This window comes from Neovison vison, chromosome 1, assembly GCF_020171115.1.
Source record: "Neovison vison isolate M4711 chromosome 1, ASM_NN_V1, whole genome shotgun sequence".
Taxonomy (NCBI): Eukaryota; Metazoa; Chordata; class Mammalia; order Carnivora; family Mustelidae; genus Neogale; species Neogale vison.
This window is the reverse complement of record NC_058091.1, coordinates 299,117,410-299,139,427: the sequence shown is the minus strand read 5'-3', so window position 1 is coordinate 299,139,427 and position 22,018 is coordinate 299,117,410. Positions and strand designations below refer to the sequence as shown.

General features: G+C 38.2%; 1 protein-coding gene across 3 annotated transcripts in view; it reads right to left on the bottom strand.

The window, feature by feature from the left end:
* CDH12 (cadherin 12) overlaps window positions 1–22,018 on the bottom strand; it is a 998,981-nt gene that overhangs the window by 732,217 nt on the left and 244,746 nt on the right. Inside the window, exon 1 of one of the 3 annotated variants that reach the window (XM_044233522.1) lies at window positions 21,307–21,324. The exons of the other annotated variants lie outside the window; for them this stretch is intronic. The gene's annotated coding sequence lies outside the window, so the exon portion shown is untranslated. Of the gene's footprint in view, window positions 1–21,306; window positions 21,325–22,018 lie in introns of those variants that run through there. 3 annotated transcript variants of the gene reach the window in all.

Genomic DNA, 22,018 nt, shown 5'->3' with positions numbered 1-22,018 from the left:
GGTCTCTTTGGAATTTTTTTTTTCAAAATTATTTCAAAAGTCTTTATTTTAAAACATAAAATAATTATTCTGCAAAGAGGTATGGAAATTTAGAAACAAATCATTCATAACCAGATGATATCCAATAACTACCTAAACAATAAATGAATAGTTTGATCCTTGATCTGCCTAATATCTCTTAGGTCAGTTTTCCATACTTTTCCATACTTTCCCATACTGATTTGAGACCCATATTGATTGTATCAATGGGGTTCTACATTCACTGACTTTCACTGTGTTTGTTTAGTTAGAAGCTTTGGAGGGAGCTAAGAGGGCAAGATGAGAGCAGGCTGGAATACTCATGGTCCTGGATCTTTCATTCTGTTTCATCAGAGTCTGACTGTGACATTTTTATAAAGGCCAATGCTCTTGTGCAATAACCTAAATGTTATAGCTACAATCTCCCAGATCTGGTGATGGCTGTATCCTTTGTTTCTTCGGGCTAAGAGGTGATACCAGCTTCCTTATTGCTACACCTGGACACAGCAGTGTTAGTTGACCTTAACTCTACTCTGCTTTGTAACAATTCTCCCTTTATGAAATTTCCACAATTAGTCATTTTTCTTTATCATTTCTTTTCTCTGAGCTGATTCATGTGGACCTAGAATAAAACATTATTTTTCCTATTAATCAATATTCAAGTAGCTGTTATCAAAACATAATAGCTATTGTCAAAACATTTTACAGAGATCTATTGTCTTTGGATATATATATATATATATATATATAAATAAAAAATACATAATAGGGGTACCTGGATGGCTCAGTAGGTTAAGCAACCAGCTCTTAATTTTGGTTCAGGTAATGATCTGAGGGTATGTTTAAAATACATAACATATATTTCACTATGTATTGTATGTAATATATAATAATATGTGATATAGTTCACTACATATCATACAATACAGTGTATATATATGTATATATATAGTACATAATATTCTATAACATTACTTTATATAATATAAAAATATTAATATTATTATATTGATACACTATCTAATAATACGTAATACTTCATTTGGGGGACCTCTCATTCAATTAGGTTAAGTTATACATGTGCATACTTATATTACATTTCCGAACTAAGGTACAGAAATACAATAGACAGGAAATTATAATATTGAACATGAATATGTTAAAATCATGAACATGTTAAAATCAACAAATTTAGATCACTTACTAAATGTCATATTAAATAATGGTCGTGATAATATAAACTGTGATTCCAGATCATACAAAATGGTAAATTGAGGGTACTATTCAGAAAAATAAGAAGAGAAAATACAATAGCAATATTTCCTAACTCATTTTTATATGCTCTTTGAGGAGTCAGCAAAATTTGCCCCTGAAGCTGTCTAGCAGTATGCCCTGCAAGGGTTGAGCATACATGAGGGAGATCAAGGCTTGAGGTACTGATTTGTTTTTGTTTTTTGGTTTTTTAAAGACTTTTATTTATTTATTTGAGAGAGAAAGAAAGCAAGCTAGCAAGAGAGCACAAGCAGGGGGAGTGGCGGAGGGAAAGGGAGAAGCAGGCTCCCCACTAAGCAGGGAGCCCAATGTAGGGCTTAAGCCCAGGACCCGAGACCATGACCTGATCCGAAGGCAGACACTTAATGACTGAGCCACCCAGGGGTCCCCTGATTTGGGTTTAATTTGCAGAGATGAACGACTGAAGACAATACCCTGGTAATAGAAAGATCACAAGGACATATTTTTGGAAAACATCATTATGCAGGAGCAGATGAAACAAGAGCCAGACAATACTACGGGCAAGAAAGAGTAGAAGAGATTTAATTGTAAAAGAACTATCCTGTCCGCTGACCACCAATCGACTAGCCTACCCAGATCTTACCCCTATTCTCTGTCTTCTCTCCCACCACAGTGTGTTAAGCGCCCCTGCTCCCACTCAGACTCAGCCCTTTAACTTTTGCACTGGATTCCATTGCTTCCTACATCCCTTAAGAAACCCTGCTCTTGCTGTGTAATATTTCCCCTTCTCTATAGAAACACTCTCATTAGGACAGAGTCATGCCATTACACTCCAATTTCAAAGAGGGAGAAAAAAAAAAGTTCACTTGCTAGAATAGTCCTGTGGTAGATTTCATTATATTTTTTATATGAATCCTTAGTATCTCCTATAGATTTGCTTGCACACATCTCCCATCCCTGTTCGTATTCAGTTTGGACATATTGCTTTGCCTAATGGAATATTAATGGACATGACATAAGCAGAAACTTTAAAATCTCTTCTGTCATTCTGCTTGCTCTCTTGAATTCCTATGAGGTTACCTGAGAAGCACAGGAGATATGTAAATGCTGGACCTTTAGCCCATGCCCCAGAATGAAGATTATGCTAAACAAAGCAGAACCATCTGGAAGCCTGGAATCTTACCAGGTCAGGAATAGGACTGATGTAGATATTGAACTAACCCCACACACATTGGGCAGAGACAACCGATATGCTGACATAAAAATAAGTGGTTGGTATTCTTTTTTTTTTTTTTTTGGTTGGTATTCTAATTAGGTACATTACTCCTAAAGTTAAACCAGTTACTTCATTCTCTATTCTGACTGTCACTTTCCTTTTTCTTACAAATTATACTATTTTATGAAACTACTCACAGACAGGTCATCATCAAGGACCACCATCTTGACGAATCTTATGGGTGATCAGCAGGCCTGTTCCAATGTATTTAAGAGAGTTGCCCATTCCCTTCTGAAGGGAGACCTTGGCTTCTAGGACATTCTTCTACTTACTGTTCCCCTGCTTCACCAACACCGATCTTCATTCTCCTTCCTCTTCCTCGCATCTCAGTGGTGGGTACTCAAAATTTGGTTCTCAACCCCTTTCTCCCACACCCCTCCCCCACATATTCACATTTTTCTTTTTTTTAAAACTCAAATCCTAGATTATTTTACCTTATCCCATAGTATTACCTACCATCATTTTGATAATGACTGCCAAATATATAGATCTATCCCACATCTCTCTTTTGGGTTCTGACTCACTTTTAGCTCACTTGGTGGAGATTCTAAGAGGCATCTCGAATTCACTGTGTCATTCATTAATCAGGACAAATGCACCCTATTGACGTAAGAGTCTGATACAGAGGAAACAGCGGTTGCTGTACATAAGAACACTCTGGACTACCTTTCCAAATTTCCATAACTGTAAGACTTTTTTTTTTAAGATTTTATTTATTTATTTGACAGAGAGAGATCACAAGTAGGCAAGGAGGCAGGCAGAGAGAGAGGGGGAAGCAGGTTCCCCGCTGAGCAGGGAGCCCGACGTGGAACTCGATCCCAGGACCCTGGGATCATGAACTGAGCCAACAGCAGAGGCTTTAGCCCACTGAGCCACCCACCCAGGCGCCCCTCTAAGACTATTATAAAATAAAAAAGTTTAAGAAAATGAGACTCTTCTTCCTTAAGGCATTTAAATGATATCTGATTTAACACTGGTGGTGAATACAGTTATATCAGTTTTAAGGTATGAGAATATGCAGACTTTTTTGTTTTAAATGACTGAATCTGAAGATCATGAGCCCCTAAAATAAGTGCAGAAAAAAGGGAAGAAAATGAAAAAATAAAGCCCTCATACATCTGATACACCTAAATAAGTATGAATTACACAATGGTGCATGAAATTACCATTTGCTATATCCTGCAATTTTAAAAACTTCCAAAATTCAGATCTTTAAAAGATTACAATTTCCTTCCACAAATTATGCAAATATTTAAAAGAAAACCGATTACAAAGTTGAAATTGCTAAACACTGTTTTATAGAGAATGCTTTCCTCACCAAATATTCTTTAGTGATCTTTAACAAATCCAAGACAAGCAAAGGTAAAGATTAATCTTTATAATGTATTCAAAATAGTAAGAATCCCGAAGATCTAATGTATTTACTTTTGTGACAAGAATGCTTTTTAATGTATTGTGGTTTTTTCTAGAAAAAAAACCTTACTTTTTAAAATAGCAATTAAACATTATTTATAGTCCAAAATCTACATGTTTTCAGTATATTCCCCTCCAGTGAGAGCCTGTCTGCAGTTCTGCTCTATTGCATTTGTGTTTCCATGTTTCTTCCTCTTTTCTTTCTTTCAATTTCAACGAAGTCTCCCTTTTGTCTCATACATTTCTTTTGACACTAAAGCTACGTATTTTATTCTATTGGCGGCTTGTCCTGAGGATAATTGTAAAATCTGTCTTTTTCCAATTATGAGAGGTGTTCTATAAATTCTTCGGGGTATATTCATTTTGAGATGTGTTCCCATAACCTCCATTAATGTTGCCCAGTTAAACTTGATCTATGGCTTTCCTTTTCTAAGTGACTTCAGCCCTGTGTTAATGCAGTTTTGTTTATCATCCCTAAACTCCCCCTGACCCACGTGCAATCCCTCACAAATGCTTTGCATGTAGGTCATTTATCACATCGCACACTGCAAAGTAATATAACACCAACTGCCTTGCTTGAAAGGTAGAATATTACTACTTCTTTGTTGGTTGCCAGACCCCCACACTATGTAAAATACAATATTAAAGCATAGTCAACTGAGAAAGAGTAGTATTGAACTAAAATAAACTTAACTTTAAAAATCACATGCTTAGATTTCTCAACGAAACAAAGACCTGTAGGAAGTAGTATCACAGAAGTTATGTCCTAGGCGATATTCGAAAATGACATACTCCTCATTTTACAGTTGAGAATATATTACCAGCTTGTAAGTATATTTATTATGGTGAATATGTGGTAATTTTTTTTTCTGATACACGTTCTCTTGAGTGTAGCCAATCTGTGAAGTTTCTGTACTTCATATCCTCTCATTTTCTTAAGCTTTTATTTTCCAACTTCCAAAATACCTCATAAATGCTTCTTTTTTTAAGACACGTATTTTTAACTTTTTGAGATCCTAGTTTCCAGAATACTACTCTTCATCATGAAAATGAATTTCAGTTCTATTTAATTTGAGTTTTCTATAATATGCATAGGAGTATAGATATTGTATAGTGTTATTTATCTATAGAAAGTCCCAGATCTTGTCATCACCCTGGAGGCACAGGTTTTAGGAACTGGACGGTGGTATCACACACTGACTCAGACTTCCTCCTAGCTAACCCCGTCCTGGAGAACCTGCTTTCCAAGTGTCTCCCTCCCTTGCCATGTCCCTTCACAAGCTTTTCAGCTTGAATCCTGTGTGTCATGTCAATCACTCAAACTGGCCTTTCACCATTAACTTTAGTTTATTTGCTACTCAAATTTTCTACCACAATTATACCTTGGGAAACCCCAATTGTTTCTATTTCTCATTGCAATAGCAGCTCAGCATTATTAAGAGACACAGACACAGAGAGCTTCAATTACAAATACAACATTCCTAGCTCTCTGTGGAAACTCTGTTATACTCATGGATTAGTTTTTGTTTTGTCGTGTTTTTAATCACCCCCAGTCAACTCATCTAGGCCTTTTCCTATTTTCCACTATGGCTATTTTGAAACCTTAAGCCCCTAATTCAACTGGCCTTATTCTTAGTCTGTCAGCCGGCCTCCTTCTCCTCACCAAAGAAATACAGTACTTTCCCTTCTTCCCCATCTTCTCTCTCAGAACTAATGTTCCTCTTCACTTTGTTTTCCCTCCAGGCTCAGGTGAAACTACACCCATCTTCCCCCCAAGGCTGCAACTTTCTGCCCTCTCCAAAGTCAAGGAAAATTGAATCTTCTCTGCTGTGTCTTTAATCTCTTATTGTGTCTTCTCTTCCTTCACTTCCTCCTTCTCCTACTTCCATAAATTCATAATAATGTGTGTTTTTAATATTTCTTAAGACTTTTTCTTAAACCTTCAAGTAACACCCCAATATTTTCCTTCCATTGCCAGATTTATTTGAAAAGATGATTTGCCCTTTCTGGCTTCATTCTTAGTCCCCAAATCTACTGAAGTTTGGTGATTGTTCTCCCCATTTTACAGTTATTATGAAAAATAATGATGACAGTTAACAAGTAAGATCCACCAATTTTTACTGACCCTCATTTTGCTTAAACTCCATTACTGAGTTTACAGGATCTCCATCTTTTGCTGTGGGACTGCCTCCCTCCTCAGCATCTGAGACACTAGTGTGTTTGACTTGCCTCCAACCACTCATTTTGTCAACTATGTTAACAAATCCTAAATGTGCAGCTTTGGGGCTAATATTTCTTCTTCATATCAGAACCAAATTAATAATACTTTCTAAAATCCCACATTAACTTCAAATGGGTAACCAAAACACAATGTTCCTGAAGCAAACTCCTCACTCCTTAACTACCCAGAAGCTGCCCCATCTTTCTTTCTGTTTTCCCTTTCAGTTACTCTTTGAAGTAAGAATTACTTTTCTCTTTTTCTTATCTTTGAATTTAATCATTACATCCTTCCAATTTTATGTCAGAACGCTCTGCTTGCTTTTATTTATTCTCCTAGTTCACGTCCCTCCATATCAGCTACAGGTTTTGTTTGTTTGTTTGTTTGTTTTTGGTTGAAATGGAAAAAAATTCCATTTAGTTTAAATGAACAACAACAAAAAAGGAATTTGTTGGGTCAAGCAAGTACAGAAGAAATTTCAGCCTCGGGCATGACTGCATTCCAGTATGCAGATATCATCCATTATTTCTTTCTCAAATACTTTGGTTTTACTGACCTTTTTCTCTTTGCTCTCATAGTGGTGCTCTCAGGTATATTTTATCAGGTTAGTAATTAATCAACGTATTGATGAAATGCCTATGTTCTGAGAGTTCCAAATAATCAATTATCGATAAATACTTGATTTGCATATGTCTCATTAGAAAGACCAGAAGAAGGTACGCTTGGATTGGCAAGTCTGAGGCTCCTGATCATTGCTACAGTGAAGTGAGCGCTGATATCTATTCAGTATAAAAGGACCGCAAACAGAGACGGCCTGATACCCAAAGAGGAAAATGCTTGATATGCCAGGTCATGATGGGCCCAAGACCAATTTAATCTACATAGTCATTTTTTCAATTATCCAACTACTCACAAACAAACAAACAAACAAAAACAAAAACAGGTAAGTAGGGAGTTCACTGGGAGCTATGTAAATAGACCTACTTCATTTGTCTAACATATAAATCCCATACTTGACAAATACAGCCCAAATTCTTGAGGATGGCACTCAAAGCCCTCCACACACTGTCCAATTTGTCTTTCCATTTCAACTCAGTCCTAGCTACCCTGGCACTCCTGGCTCTGTGAAGTACAGACTATACATTACTTGCTTTTAAGTTTTCAGCTTTGGGCATAATGCTGAGAAGAATGTGCCTGGAGGAATTCCTGGCACAGAGTACGAGCTCAGTAAATAATTGTTGACTCAAGCTTCAGCAGTTGAACCTGTGCAGGAAGTAGCTGAAATGAGCATTTTCATTTATTGATGCAGATGGTGGGGGAGGGGGAAACAGCCACGTATTTATATGGACCTAATTTTTATAGGTCAAAAATGACTTATCGTATTTTGATATTTGAAGTGTAAGTTCAGGAACACATGGCTGGGGGAGAGAATAAGGACTGGGTGTTCTCTATTCTCTCTGAATGCTTCTAAAATTTAGTGTGGAATGTACTTTTCCATCAGTCTTCCCTAGGTTAATGATCCGTAGCTGCCTTGAATTGGCAGCTTATTGCAACAGTTTGGTACAGTTTTCAGCTATCGAGAACACAGTAATTTTCCTAAAGATAAAATAATCCTTCCCATCATATTTTGCACAGGTATCTATGCCTTCTCTCCTCAATTTTAAACTAAGACTCAAACAATTAAACAAAAGAAGCCAAGATATTTCTAATGAAAAGTCTATGCAAAAAAAGTGACATTAAAAACTGTCACAAAACTGGGGTGCCTGGGTGGCTCAATGGGTTAAGCCTCTGCTTTTGGCTCATGTCGTGATCTCAGGGTCCTGGGATCGAGCCCCTCGTTGGGCTCTCTGCTCAGCAGGGAGCCTCCTCCCCCTCTCTCTCTGCCTGCCTTTCTGTCTACTTGTGATCTCTGTCAAATAAATAAATAAGATCTTAAAAAAAACTGTCATAAAACAGATTAATCCACTTTAAAAATATGGTTAAATACAATTACACCTTTTTTCATAAACCTATATTTTATATGATGTTGGTTCTTCCTGATGCAGGAAATTTATCTTTATGGTTTGACTAATGTAGGATATAGAATTGAATATAGAACTTCACATATGATCTCAGAAAACACCAAAAGCATATCTGACACATCCTGAGCATCTATCTGAAGGTCATGTCCAAGTCAAGCACAGGTATGCAGACATTTGGCAGATGATCTCAAGAAAAAATGTCTGGAATTGCAATAGATATTCTTTTGCAAAAGTTGATATGCCAGGTCATGATAAGCCTAAAACCAACTTAATCTACAAAGTCATTGGTACATTATCCATCTACTCATTGAAAAAACAATAAAAACAATAGCATCAACAACACCTAGATAAAGAGGGCTAAGTGGGAGCTATGTAAGTGTACTTACTTCATACTCAGGAAAATGTGAGTCATGGCTTCCATGATTTTTCTTAATTGATATCATAACACACAGTGTTACCTGTTTCAAACCTAAGATTTGCTATTAGCAGTATGTGGAATTTGCTAATAGTTTTCTGTTTCAACAGCTACTTGGGTCTTGAAAATCCCCTTTCATTAGTGTATCTTCTATTTCCCAAACTGGAGATCAGACAACCTGCAATTTGTATCTTCTATAATAATTGTGACCATGTTTCATCGGACAATATAGTCATCAGTGGTTGCTAAACTTTGGTGCAGTTAAAATCACCTTGTAATGAATAAAAATAATCCAGGGGCCCAAGCCTGGTGAACGGAAATAAAACCTAGGCCTCTATTTTTACAAATTTTTTGGAGTCATCCTGATATACACCAAAGTTGAATTAGTCTTTCCATTAATATGGAATTAAACAACAACAACAAAAAAAAACAAAACAACAATAACAAAAAACAAGGGTCCCCCCACCATACATTCTTTGTTCTAGAAACTTACATATCCATAAATCAAAATCACTCTCTCAGGTTAAACAACTCTGTCCCATATTTCCACATTTTCTCCCTCCTTATATTACATGTTATATTCTACATCAACATAGTTCAAATAGTAAGTATTAAAAAAATAAAAATAAAAACACACCTCTTTTAAGAAACCCAGCTTAAAATAGCTAAGTTAAAACTGAGTAAGTCATGCAATTTATGGGCAAAGTAAGCCACACTTTTTTTTTTTCTTTTTAAAGATTTTATTACTTTATTTGAGAGAGAGAACATGAGAGGAGAGAAGGTCAGAGGGAGAAGCAACTCCCCGTGGGGCTGGGAGCCCGATGAGGGACTCCGAGGTCATGACCTGAGCCAAAGGCAGTCCCTTAACCAACTGAGCCACCCAGGCACCCAAGCCAAACCTATCTAATTAACGAGGCTCTACATGTTGTTTGCAGAGATGAGAAGATTGTATTTAAATAGTTTGTTTTTATTTTTGTTTTTTAAGTATGTGTGTGTTTTCTGCTTTGTTTTGTTTTGTTTTTACAGTAGATGCAGTGGTCGCACCCTTCAACAGCACATACTATGTCTGGACTCATCCCACCCCCACACGCACCAGATCATTCTATGGCTGGCTCATCAGTCAGGACTCAGCTCAACAGATGACATTCAGAGCCTTTCTCATGTATTTTATTTTAACTTGTGTTTTGCCAATCTCTTAAGAGCCTTTTTTCCCAAACATCTAAAATAGTGCCCCACAAATAATGGGTACTCAATACATATTTGTTAAGTGAATAAATAAATATAAGCACAAATGACTGAATAGATACATGAATGAATAATTCATCTAAGAATCATCTTTCAGTAAGTAATGCAGATTTCCATAATATCATGCAAATATTTTCATGTATAGTTTCAGCTATTCTTGGCATTTACTGTACATGGGGGATTATGTCTTTCATAAAAGTAACTTTACAAAATAAAATATGCGACAAAGAATTTAAAAAAATAGAAAATGCAAGATTGAGTTCATTGAATGAAGTGATTAGGAATGGAGAAGGTTCTGAAAAGCTGGATCTACTCTCAATCAATTGGCCATTTTCACACTGTGTAAATTTGAGCCCTAACTTCAGATTAGGAGTTCTGAATTCTAATCATGCAATAACCTAAACTACATCTGTGTTTTCTTTCTTTCTTTCTTTCTTTTTTTTTTTTTTTTTTTTAGATTTTATTTATTTATTTGACAGAGTAGGCAGAGAGGCAGAGAGAGAGAGAGGAGGAAGCAGGCTTCCTCCTGAGCAGAGAGCCCGATGCAGGGCTTCATCCCAGGAACCTGAGATCATGACCTGAGCCGAAGGCAGAGGTTTAACCCACTGAGCCACCCAGGCCCCTACATCTGTGTTTTTTGTGTGTGTACAAGTAAGGGATTGGACGATGTCATTCTGAAGTCCCACTTCAATTTTCAGGTTCTATGAATGAAATGGACTTCAGGAAGAAAAGATAATTCTGACACATCCCTATGAATATAAAGATAAATATTTATTGCTCGGTGAATTCAAAAATTCCAGACTATTTTTTTGTAAAGTAGATAAAGCTTGCCGATAGTCTATATTTCGTGATAATTATAGTAGCATCTCATTTGCATAACACTTTGGGTGTAGTTTACACATTAGTTAGCAATTTACAAGGAACTTTCATTTATTTTAATTGACCTTCACAACTGTACATGTATATACATGGCCTCGTGTGTAATCAGAGATGGTATCAACCTTTCATTCCCCCTCCTCACCTCTGCGTCCCCCACAGGAAGGTAATTGATGTTTAGAGAGCTCAAGTGATTCACTAAAATGTACACAGCTGCAGTCACTGACCTTTTTTTTTTTTTCACTAAGTCAATATTCTAACTAATAATATCAATGCTATTTCCTCCTTTGTGCTGGATCTGTGTACAGCCCAATTATGCTTTATCTGCTCTTGCTAGTTCTTATGCTTGAATGTCAAAATTTAGAATCTCGCTCATAAGATCTCTCATAAGATGCAGACACACGTATTCAATAGCCTACTGGATATTATCAGTTGATTATCCTATAGCTACCTATAGGTCAACATTTCTGTACATTTTCCTAAACCAGTTTAAACATATTCCCTGACACAGAAAATGACACTGTTCATTATCCAGTTGCCTGTGCTGAAAACTTGACAGTCATTCTTTGTACCCAATCAATCTTGGGTAGAGGAAAGAATACTGGTAAGATTTAATAATGGGCAAAATGATAGTAGAGATGACCAAAGCAAGTGGAAAATAAAACAAAAGGAAAGACACTAAGTGTCCCTCTGTTCCTACCTGACAATTTTTCTTTTTGAGAATTTCTAGTCTGGGTGACTTTAATATCACTGGATAGAAAATTAAGCATTTTCCTGTAACTTATGGGGAATTATCTCTTCCATTAAGAGAACCCTCACAAAAGGGCGCCTGGGTGGCTCAGTCGATTAAGCAACTGCCTTCACCTCAGGTCATGATCCCAGAGTCCTGGGATCGAGTCCCTCATAGGGCTCCCAGCTCCGCAGGAAGTCTGCTTCTTCCTCGGACTTTCTACCCTCTCATGCTCCCTCTTACTGGCTCTCTCTCAAATATAAATAAAATCTAAAAACAAAACAAAAACAAAAACAACAAAAAGAGTACCCTTACAAAATAAAAAGCATCAAACCATTTTTAAAAGTATGATCAAATAGTTGAGATTTAATTTCAAGTCCAGAATGATCCCCTCTGGCCATTCTCCCAATAAATTCTTATAGTATGTTTTCATAAATCATAGTAAAAATATATCCTTTTTTTTTGAAATTTGCTAACATACTTTATCATTGGAATTTCATGGTGTTGGATAGAAAAGGCATTTTCATTTATGCCCACTCTATAAACTACTTCTGGACTATTTGAACACTGTTAAAAAAACAATTTAGAATCAAACATCACTGGGATTAGAAAGAAAGCATAAAATTTGGTCAGGATGAACATTAGTTCATTAGAACATTAATAAGGACATGCATATAAGTATCAAATATGTATATTATTTTATCATTAGAATATTTATAGTGCACTCCTTCTTTTGCTCTTAAGTAAACAGAGAGATCCAAACAGAATCGTTATGTTGTATACTCTTTTCTAAAAAAAAAACCAAAAAAATAAAAACAAACAAACAAAAAAACACTTTGGGAAAAGGCCATTGCTATGATTCTAATGGATTTTGACAACTTCCAGCCATATATTACATTTTGTTTCTGACTTTAACCCATTTTTTTAAAACTAGCATAACAATAGAAGTAACTTGAACATCATATGGATTTCAGACTTTGTCTCAATAATGAAGAACACAGCTTCTGGACCGAGATTTTCTGGGTTAAATCTGGGTCCTGTGGTAATAGCTGTGCACCATTGGACAAACTCTTGGACTGATTTGCATCATCTGCAAGATGGGGTGGCAGCGGCACCTGCTGTAGGAGATGGTTATGAGTGTGAAATGAGTTCCTCTATGTGAAGCATATGAGACAGGGTCCGGCTGCAGCTACTTCTCCCCTCTTCTCCTATCCCATCCACTGGCTTCCCCTCCACTCTTAACAGTGACGACTGTAATAAAATCTGTTTCTAATTTTATGCTCATTTTAGCATTTAGTCTTAGCGGATATGCACGTATCTCCAGGTTTAATAGGTATGTGTGTACTTGATTTTTTTTTCTTTTTAACAATTGAGTTCTCCAAAAATGGTACATTATTGTATGTAGTTTGTATGACATTTTTGCCACTCAATATCTTTTCTAACATTATTTATAGTTTTGATGTAGTTTATTCATTTTCACATTTTATATTTTTATAGTACTCCATGTGTCACTATAGTATAAATTAATGTTTTTTTTCTCTTATGAATATACATTTGGTTTTTTTACTATTTTTAAAATAATTATTAACAATGTTAGCTTTCATGTGCCTGGGTGACTCAGTTGGTGAAGCCTCTGCCTTCTGCTTATAGCATGATGTCCAGGTACTGGGATTAGGGTGCATGGGGCTTCCTGCTTAGTAGAGAGTCTGTTTTTCCCTCTGTCCCTCACTGACCCCCACCCTGTAATCCATCTCCCTTTCCTCTCAAATAAATAAAATCTTTAAAAAAAAAATACCCCCCAAAACAATGCTAGCTGTCCTTTGATAATTTTTAGGGTTTTTTTTTCCACTTTTTAACCACAGCCTTTATGTAATTATATGTTTTAGTGGGCTAAAATGGAGGTCTGTTTTTGCTTGATCTGTTTGGAAAACAACCCATAATATGCAGGATTCACATCGACTTCAAATATTTGGGCTTTCCAATATTCCAATTCCAGTAGGTTTAATATGGACAAAACGATACATCTAATAGGTTCAAAAATCTTCTCCCTAATAGTAGATACCTTATAGGTTGTTCATACATACAATATGACACAATTATTCATATTTAACATTTGAACATGAAAGTTATTATCAGGGTGGGTACGGTCATTGAAGAATTTTTATTGCAAACGTGCATCATAACAAAAATTTAGTTGAGCAGGTTTTTCTTTTTTTTTCAGGTTTTTGAGTGCTATACTTCTATTGACACATTGAACACTTTCAGACCAACCTTAAGGGGAAAAAAAACAAAAACAAAAACAAAAAAACAAACGTAAATTTAAGAGAAGGAAGACTTTCTGCGTTTGGAGATTCTGACATGGGAGTGTACAGGGCAAATAAGTGGTAAACTAAGAAGTGATCCTAAAGTATAAATGTAATAAAATAAGAAATATTAGAAACAGTGTCTCCTGATATGCCAAGAAATTGAGATAAACACACATCATTATAGCATTACTAACCAAAAGGTTTAACTCATTTGGGGAGAAATTTTCTGCTATTTTAGAAGAAAATTATTATCTTTTGCAAGCCATTTATTTTTAAGTCATTCTACTGGATGCTTGCTATATATGCGTGATCACATTTAATCCCTATACCTCACAGACGTGTCCTTAGTAGATTCAAAAGCTGTGACAGACAAATGAGGCTGGGACTCCAAATTTACATCTCAAGTGGGTTGTTATTAAGGGACAGAGATGGTGTTAAAATTCGGTCAACCTTACTCCAAAGTAATGATTTTACTTTTTTAGAAGAGAAAAGGAGATACTCTCCTGAAGCCTACTGCTCTCCTCATTATTAGAGGTTTTCTCGAAAAAACAAAAAAAGTGTGTGTGTGCATGTGTGTGTGATAACTGTACAACAATTGGACAATCAGTATGCAAGATCTCTAAGAACATTCAGAGGGTAATAACCATATATGCAAATCAAACATTAAATAGAGATTCAAAGTATGCATTTTCCTTTTAATATAAGCATTTAAATAAGATGGTCATTGAAAATAACTAATTACTTCTAACTATTAAAGAATTCATAATATACTGATGTATGTCAAAATAATTAGCTGTCAGAAAGCAGAAAAGCTTGTGTTAGTCTTTAAAATAGCAAAACTTCTTTCACCTCTGACCTGCTTTGATTTTGTTGATTCAATAAGTGCCAGACATTTCCATTCAACCCAGAATTTATGTCTCTTGTAACTATCACGATGACAGACTCAGTGCCCTGCTTCATCTTGCTGTTCTACTAAGACTAACCATGTGAAATAAAATAAGCTCGGCATGTCAGAATAATTCAGTAATTAAGGAAAAGTATCATTACCCTACGGATAACTAAACCAGGTCCTGAACAAAAGGAAAACAAAACGAATCTTGCTTCTTGTTTCATTACTTGTTCCAGACTCAAGGTCAATTTATCCACTATTCATTGTCTCCCTAATGTAATAATCAAGCCTTGCCTGGAATGAAACCATAGAAGTCATGCAGAAGATTGGAAAAAAATAAAATAAAAGGTCAGATGAGAGAATATTATGAATACAATGATCAAATAGGAATTAACCAGAATAATATATTTTTTCCAAAATATACTGTTCCTTATGAGATGACAGGTGATATATTTTCATGTCAATAACTGTGCATTTCAATTACTGCCAGCTAAAAGCTCTTGTCACTCATCATACACTACATTATATCTGGCACTTTGTGATGCCAGTTCCTTTGGGATTACAAAAAAAATAATACCCTCATTAACAGAGTGATAAGTATTTGAACACTGTGCCAACATTTAACTCATGTCTGCCAATCGAAACAGGAAAATGTTCTTTATTGATTGGAGAAAGGATCTTGTTTGAAGATAATTGACTCTGAGTTTTTCATTGACATAATACCACCTCCGGAAGAAACATAGGCTCAGCTTGGAAAACAAAGGTTAGATGGAAGAGTCTGATCACTTTCTCCTCACTCAAGCAAGCTCCTATTGACTTGAGTGAACGTTCTGTCTGCCTGTGAATCAAAGGATTATAGATCATTTGGTCCACTTCAGAAGCAGAAAAATGTCTTCAAAGAAGAAACTTACACAGAAGCAGGGCATACGAAATAGAAAGAGCCAGGCTTCCCTCCTAGAGAAAAGGCAGGAATGGAGTGGGGTAGCCAAGAAAAGACACAATAATAATAATAATAATAATAATAATAAATAAAATAACTATTTCAAAAAAGGAAACACTCGCACAAATAAGTATTTTACTGCATTAAAATAATCGCGGCTAAGATGTTGGTACAAGGCAGATGTTCCCTCTTGGAAATGCTAAGTTTGAGATGCCAATGAAACAAACATCCAAGTGAAAAAATATTACTGAGTGTTGAGCCGGAGAGTGGCAATCAGCGTGTATCCCACAGATATGGCTACAAATGAGAAGGAGCCTTAGCAATGGAGTGCCAGGACTTTCAGAGAGGGCATGTTAGGGAGATCAGAAGTATCAGCAATAAACACCGAGGCGCGGTGGGAAGTGAGGTGACCGATGACCCAGAAGCCAAGGAAGAAATGCTCCAAGGAGGAGGGAGCGATGTCATGTTGAAAATGCTGCTGGGAGCCAAATAAAAGGATCACGGAACTGACCTTGGGATTCCACATTGAGATTCTAATAAAAACAGATCTGGTGAAGTTATGTGTATGACAGTATGATCGAACGGGTTTCCGAAGACAATGGGAGATGCTCAGTGTTAGGCATTAGAGACGGCACTACGAAGGAACGTTCCCGTAAACTGGAACAAGAAATGAACTTGCTGGTTAAATGAGAAAAGGCCTTCGGAGAGGGTTTTCATGCTAAAGGAAATGGTCACAAGGATGGTGGGGTGAGACAGGAGGAGGGAAGATGCCAGCAGAGGTCCCCGAATAGGTGAGAAACGAGAATCTAGTTCACAGCTGGAGAGTCTGGCCTCAGCAGGGAGCCTAGGAAATTCACTACAGCTGTGGTTTGGAGGGGGGTTATGGGGCCCATGTCCTAGAATATGAGAAATTCAGAGTATAGGAAGTAGACACATAGGGTGCATCTACCCAAGTGACTGTGAGGATGACAGATGACAATTATAAAGTTACTGATACACAGTAAATGTTTATAGGTAATAAATATCAGCTTTTAAAAACACACATGCTGGAGCGCCTGGGTGGCTCAGTAGGTTAAACCTCTGCCTCCGGCTCAGGTCATGATCTCAGGGTCCTGGGATGGAGCCCTGCATCGGGCTCTCTGCTCGGCAGGGAGCCTGCTTCCTCCTCTCTCTCTGCCTGCCTCTCTGCCTACTTGTGATCTCTCTTTGTCAAGTAAATAAAGTCTTAATAAATAAATAAATAAATAAAAACACACATGCTTAGTAGTGTCAGACTTATTTAACCTCATCCAGTAACGGGTTCCTTTGTGCCCAGCACTTGTGGCTATGAAGAATAGAGCTGGAAGGGTCTGCCCATCTTCACAAAGCTGCTATGATTCCTAATACCACACACTCCTTAAGCCAGAATTCACACACAGTGAATGGTTCTGAGCCACCCATGAACCTACAGAGAGATCTGACCATTCAGAAGTGACTGCTGCTTCCTTTCCCCACAAGAACAATCAGCAAAAGTACACTTTAAAAAGGAAAAGCATTACCCCCCCAAAAAAAAATTACAAATACTGAAACCAGCATCATTAAACCCAAAACATAAATATGTTTTAAATAAGTATTAAATAAAAATATTGCATTCTTAAAGACCTTCAAAAAAGGATAAAAGCCTCAGGGCCCCTGACTGTCTCAGTTGGTAGAGCACTTGACTCTTGATCTCAGGGTCATGAATTCAAGCCCCACATTGGGCATGGAGCCTACTTAAAAAAAGGGGGGCTGGGGCACCTGGGTGGCTCAGTGGGTTAAAACCTCTGCCTTTGGCTCAGGTCATGATCCCAGGGTCCTGGGATCAAGCCCCATGTCAGGCTCTCTGCTCAGCAGGAGGCCTACTTCCTCATGTCTCTCTGCCTGCTTCTCTGCCTACTTGTGATCTCGGTCTGTAAAATAAATAAATAAAATCTTTAAAAAAAGGGAGGGCAGTAAAACTGTCAAGATGCTCTTATGTTATGGGCCAAGGGATCGGCCATGTAGTGTTTTGGGGGACCATATAACAGTGAGTTATTTTCCTGTGCCTACCCATCTTGCTGCACAGGTTCAAGCATAACAGGAGACAAAATACAGTTTACAGCTGAGCGCCCCAGTGTACCTAGCATGACCACTGACACTGGCTCATTTTCTTCCATTCTCAGCTTTGGCTGCCAGCTCCCATGAGAGTGGCTGGAGGTAAGGACATCCCTCTCTCTTCTGGACTCCCTGAACATGGTCAGGCTGTGGTTTTCCTGTGAGGAAAGGACCCAAGGACCCTGTATCTCATCGTGCTTAGGCTACAAAGGGAGTCCAAAGCCTCTTGTCTACTATAATGCTCTCAAGGGCTGCACAACTCCCTTCCATGAGCTGTCTCTCCAAAACACAAAGCCAAAAGTGGCTCCCCTAAAAACTAACCTCTTTCCAATCTCCACCCTTGCAGGGAGGTGTGAAGGTCAAGGTGACGACCTGGCAGAAGGTAGACAGATCTCACGTGTGTCCCCCACCACGGGCAGGACTGAGACCTGGCCAGGGAACACTAGTGGTTCTTCCCCTTCCCTCTTCCGGATTAATGGGTGTAGAGAGAAGGATGGAGTTGTCCTTCCTTTTTATTCTTGGGCACACTATGGCCAAGGGTCAGGGAATGAAGTCCACATGCGGCAGGCCGGGCCCCAACATGAGTGTGACAAGGCCAGGCTCATTCTTATATCTTATCAAGCTGACATCAGTGACAGTCTGCATTTCTATTCCCTCATGGCCATGCCCTTGACCAACAGGCTGGCCAGCAAGTGCTGCAGTTCCAAAGGAGCAGCTGTTGGCAGGTGCTGCAGTCCACCAGTGAAGGACGTGTCTTCTGAGAGGGACCCCAGAGCAGGGCAGGTCCAGTTGAGGATGTCCAGTGTGTACATGTGTTGGAGGCCTTCCTCCATGGCATTCCAGGGCAGAAGGGGATCTCCAGTGGAATGGAAATGCAAGACAGCCTCCCAGCCCTGGGGTCAGCTCATTAGCAGCCAAGTGAGTTGAATCTCATACCCACCCCCAAAGAGTTTTTCAGCAGTAGCTAGAGATGGCTGTTCCTTGGCATTCACCCATGGAATTCAAGAACAAGACTTGTGGTTCATCTGGTTGGACCTGCAGGACCCAGCTACTTCTGAGCTGGTTGGGGGTTATTGCCTGAAGCATTGGGAGAGGTCAGGAGCTCAATGTCCACGTAGTATCCACACCCCTGCTCCATCTGGGTGACCTCCTATGCCCTCTCAGCCCTGACACACCATCCCAAAACAGAGAACAGCAAGAAAGCCAAAAGGGGGCACAGCCATAGGATCAAGCCAGATATCTGATCTGTCCCAATCCTGGAAGAACCACCAAGATGAGGGGAATGGTCACTTTGAAGATGCACCTAATCCTTACTCTCTCCAAGGTATCAGTATCTTCTCTTTTCTATTACGGTCTTTAGGGTCTTATCTTAGCCACAGACCCCAAGATAATGGAGGCCATCTTACCCACTTGCTCATATTCATGGAAAAATCTATTTTAGTGATTCATTCATGTCACCTGGTAAGCTAGGAAATCTTTTCTTCCTCTTAGTATCCTGGGGAATCACCATGAATACATAAGTTCTTTCTTCCTATTCTTATAGCACTCGTAAGACAGTTCTGTTGTAGCACTTGTAATATTTACTGAAGTTTTGGGCCTAAGTGTTTGCCTTCTCTGCTAGACTCTAAGAATAGCTGTTAGATATTATGCATCCTTATATTTTCAATTCTTAGCTCACTGCTCAGAATGTTAAAGTTCAAAAATGCCTGCAAAATTCTACATGGGCAGAAATGTAAGTAGACACACAGATACAGTGGCAAGGAATGCTAAAATTTAAGCAAATAAAATCAGAATTCCTTTAAGGAAGAGAACTGCCCTTATTTAAGAAAACGTTTTGATGAGCTCTTTTTGAATGCAAGATGTGATGCTGAGGGTTTGAAGGAAAAGACCGTATTGCTAGAAGATGGAAGGAGACTGAGTTCTTGAAGTCTCCTGGCATATGGAACACCTACTTTAGATCTCAGGTAAACAAGTAAGTTTTTATTCCATTGAGATCACCATGCATTTAGAATCTTAAGGGAGAATATCAAATATGCATGATTTCACTATTAGTACATATAAGAAACATACTTGATTTAAAAAAAATAAATAAAACCAATCCAGTTCCTACAGATGTAAGGACAACCCAGTTTTAATGCCCCTCTACATTCTAATTATATCAAAAGTTCTCAAGTGATCTCATTTTATGCTATGCGTTCATTTAAGGAAAGAGAATAAGGTCTCTGGGGCACCTAGGTGGCTCAGTTGGGTTAAATGGCTGGCTCTTGGTTTTGGCTCAGGTCATGATCTCAGGGTCCTGGGATCACCGTGCTTTGGGTTCTAAGCTCAGCAGGAGACTGCTTTTCTTCTCTCTCTCTCTCTCTCTCTCCTTCTCTCCTTTTGCCCCTCCCCCTGCTTGTGCACACACTTTCTTTCTCTCAAATAATCTTTTTTTTTTTTGAAGAGAGAATAAGGTCTCCTATGTAGTATTGTTAGTTAGTATAGAAATTCAAGTCTTTGGAGCACACCTGGGTGACTCAGGTCATGGTCCTGGGGTTGTATGATAGAGCCCTGCTTTGGGCACCATGATCTCCAAGAGTCTACTTGAGATTCTGTCCTTTTCCTTCTGCCCCTCCCTCTGTCTGTGTGCCCACTCTCTCTTTCTCTCTCGCTCGCTCGCTCTCGCTCTCTCTCTCCTTCTTAAATAAATAAATCTAAAAAAAAAAAAAAAAGTAGAAGAAGAAAAGAAATTAAAGTTTTCATTATGTTTATAATTCTAATCAGCTCAATGAAACATTGGGTATTTTAATTTCCAGTTTTAATACCTTCTTTTAACTTTCGTTATAGTTTTTCTCATATGTTTTACTATGCTAGTATATGGAACTTGCTCTTAATAAACTTCATTAATAATCAAGATCCCTGGGGTGCCTGGGTGGCTCAGTGGGTTAAGCTGCTGCCTTCGGCTCAGGTCATGATCCCGGGTCTATGGAATCGAGTCCCGCATCAGTCTCTCTGCTCAGCAGGGAGCCTGCTTCCCTCTCTCTCTCTCTGCCTGCCTCTCTGTCTACTTGTGGTCTCTGTCTGTCAAATAAACAAATAAAATCTTTAAAAAAAAAATCAATATCCCATTTTCCCTCAATGTGAAGAGAAGAAAAATAGGTTTTTTGATCACTTACTATGATTCAGATCTGTGGCCAGTGATTTTATATGCATTATGTGATATTAATATTATTACAATTCTGCATGTTACTCCATTTGAGAGATGAGGGTATATAGGATAGGCCTTGTACCCAAGCTCTTTAATTTAAGCTGTATTACTACCAATCTCTTCAGTAACTTCAACTACTATATTGTGCTCGTTGTTGAAAAATGTCACTGCTTTCCTAAGTTTACATGCTATATTCTAACAATGTGAAAATACATATTTTTATCTTACATATCTTATGTTTTTCAGATCCACATTTCTGTTTCCTAGATATGAAAGCTATTGTGGCATCACAACATTAACCCAAAACCATCTCCATTTTACACACACTTAAATTTCGTACTCCTATATTTAATTCTGAATCAATTGCAAAACCATTCACAAACTTGAAAATCATTCTCAACTCATGTATCTATGTCACTCCTCCTACTTGTTAAGAAGCACGTTCCGGGGCACCTGAGTGGCTCAGTGGGTTAAGCCGCTGCCTTCGGCTCAGGTCATGATCTCAGGGTCCTGGGATCGAGGCCCGCATCGGGCTCTCTGCTCGGCGGGGAGCCTGCTTCCTCCTCTCTCTCTGCTGCCTCTCTGCCTGCTTGTGCTCTCTCTGTCAAATAAATAAATAAAATCTTTAAAAAAAAAAAAAAAAAGAAGCACGTTCCGCTAACTCTGGTGCTGAAATCCTTCCTGGTGTTGCCCCTGCATTTTGATCTCTGTTTGAGTCAGGGTGCCAGTGGGAAACAGGTAGATCACTAAAGCTGCTACATCTGGACATTTAATACAGGAACTATTTTTAGGGCAGGATTTAGGAAAGTCAGCAGAGATAACGCAGTACCCCAGACTATTAACATTGGAGTAGCCCTTACCACTAGTCGGCTTGAAAGAGAAAGGAGAGAGCACTTACCAGAAACCAGAGAGGCTATTAATACACAGAGGGTGGCTTGACAGAAGTGGTCTTTGGAAAAGAAATAACCCAGGAGGGATACAGCCAAATAAATAATTATATTTAGCTGACTCCATGTCTATTGCCAAATCTCCTACCGCTACTTCCCACTCACGGAATTCAGAATCGAACTGGAAATTAGAAGGCCACAGAAGGCCGTATATTTATCTCAGCCTTTTAGGGAAAAGATTAGGACACAAAA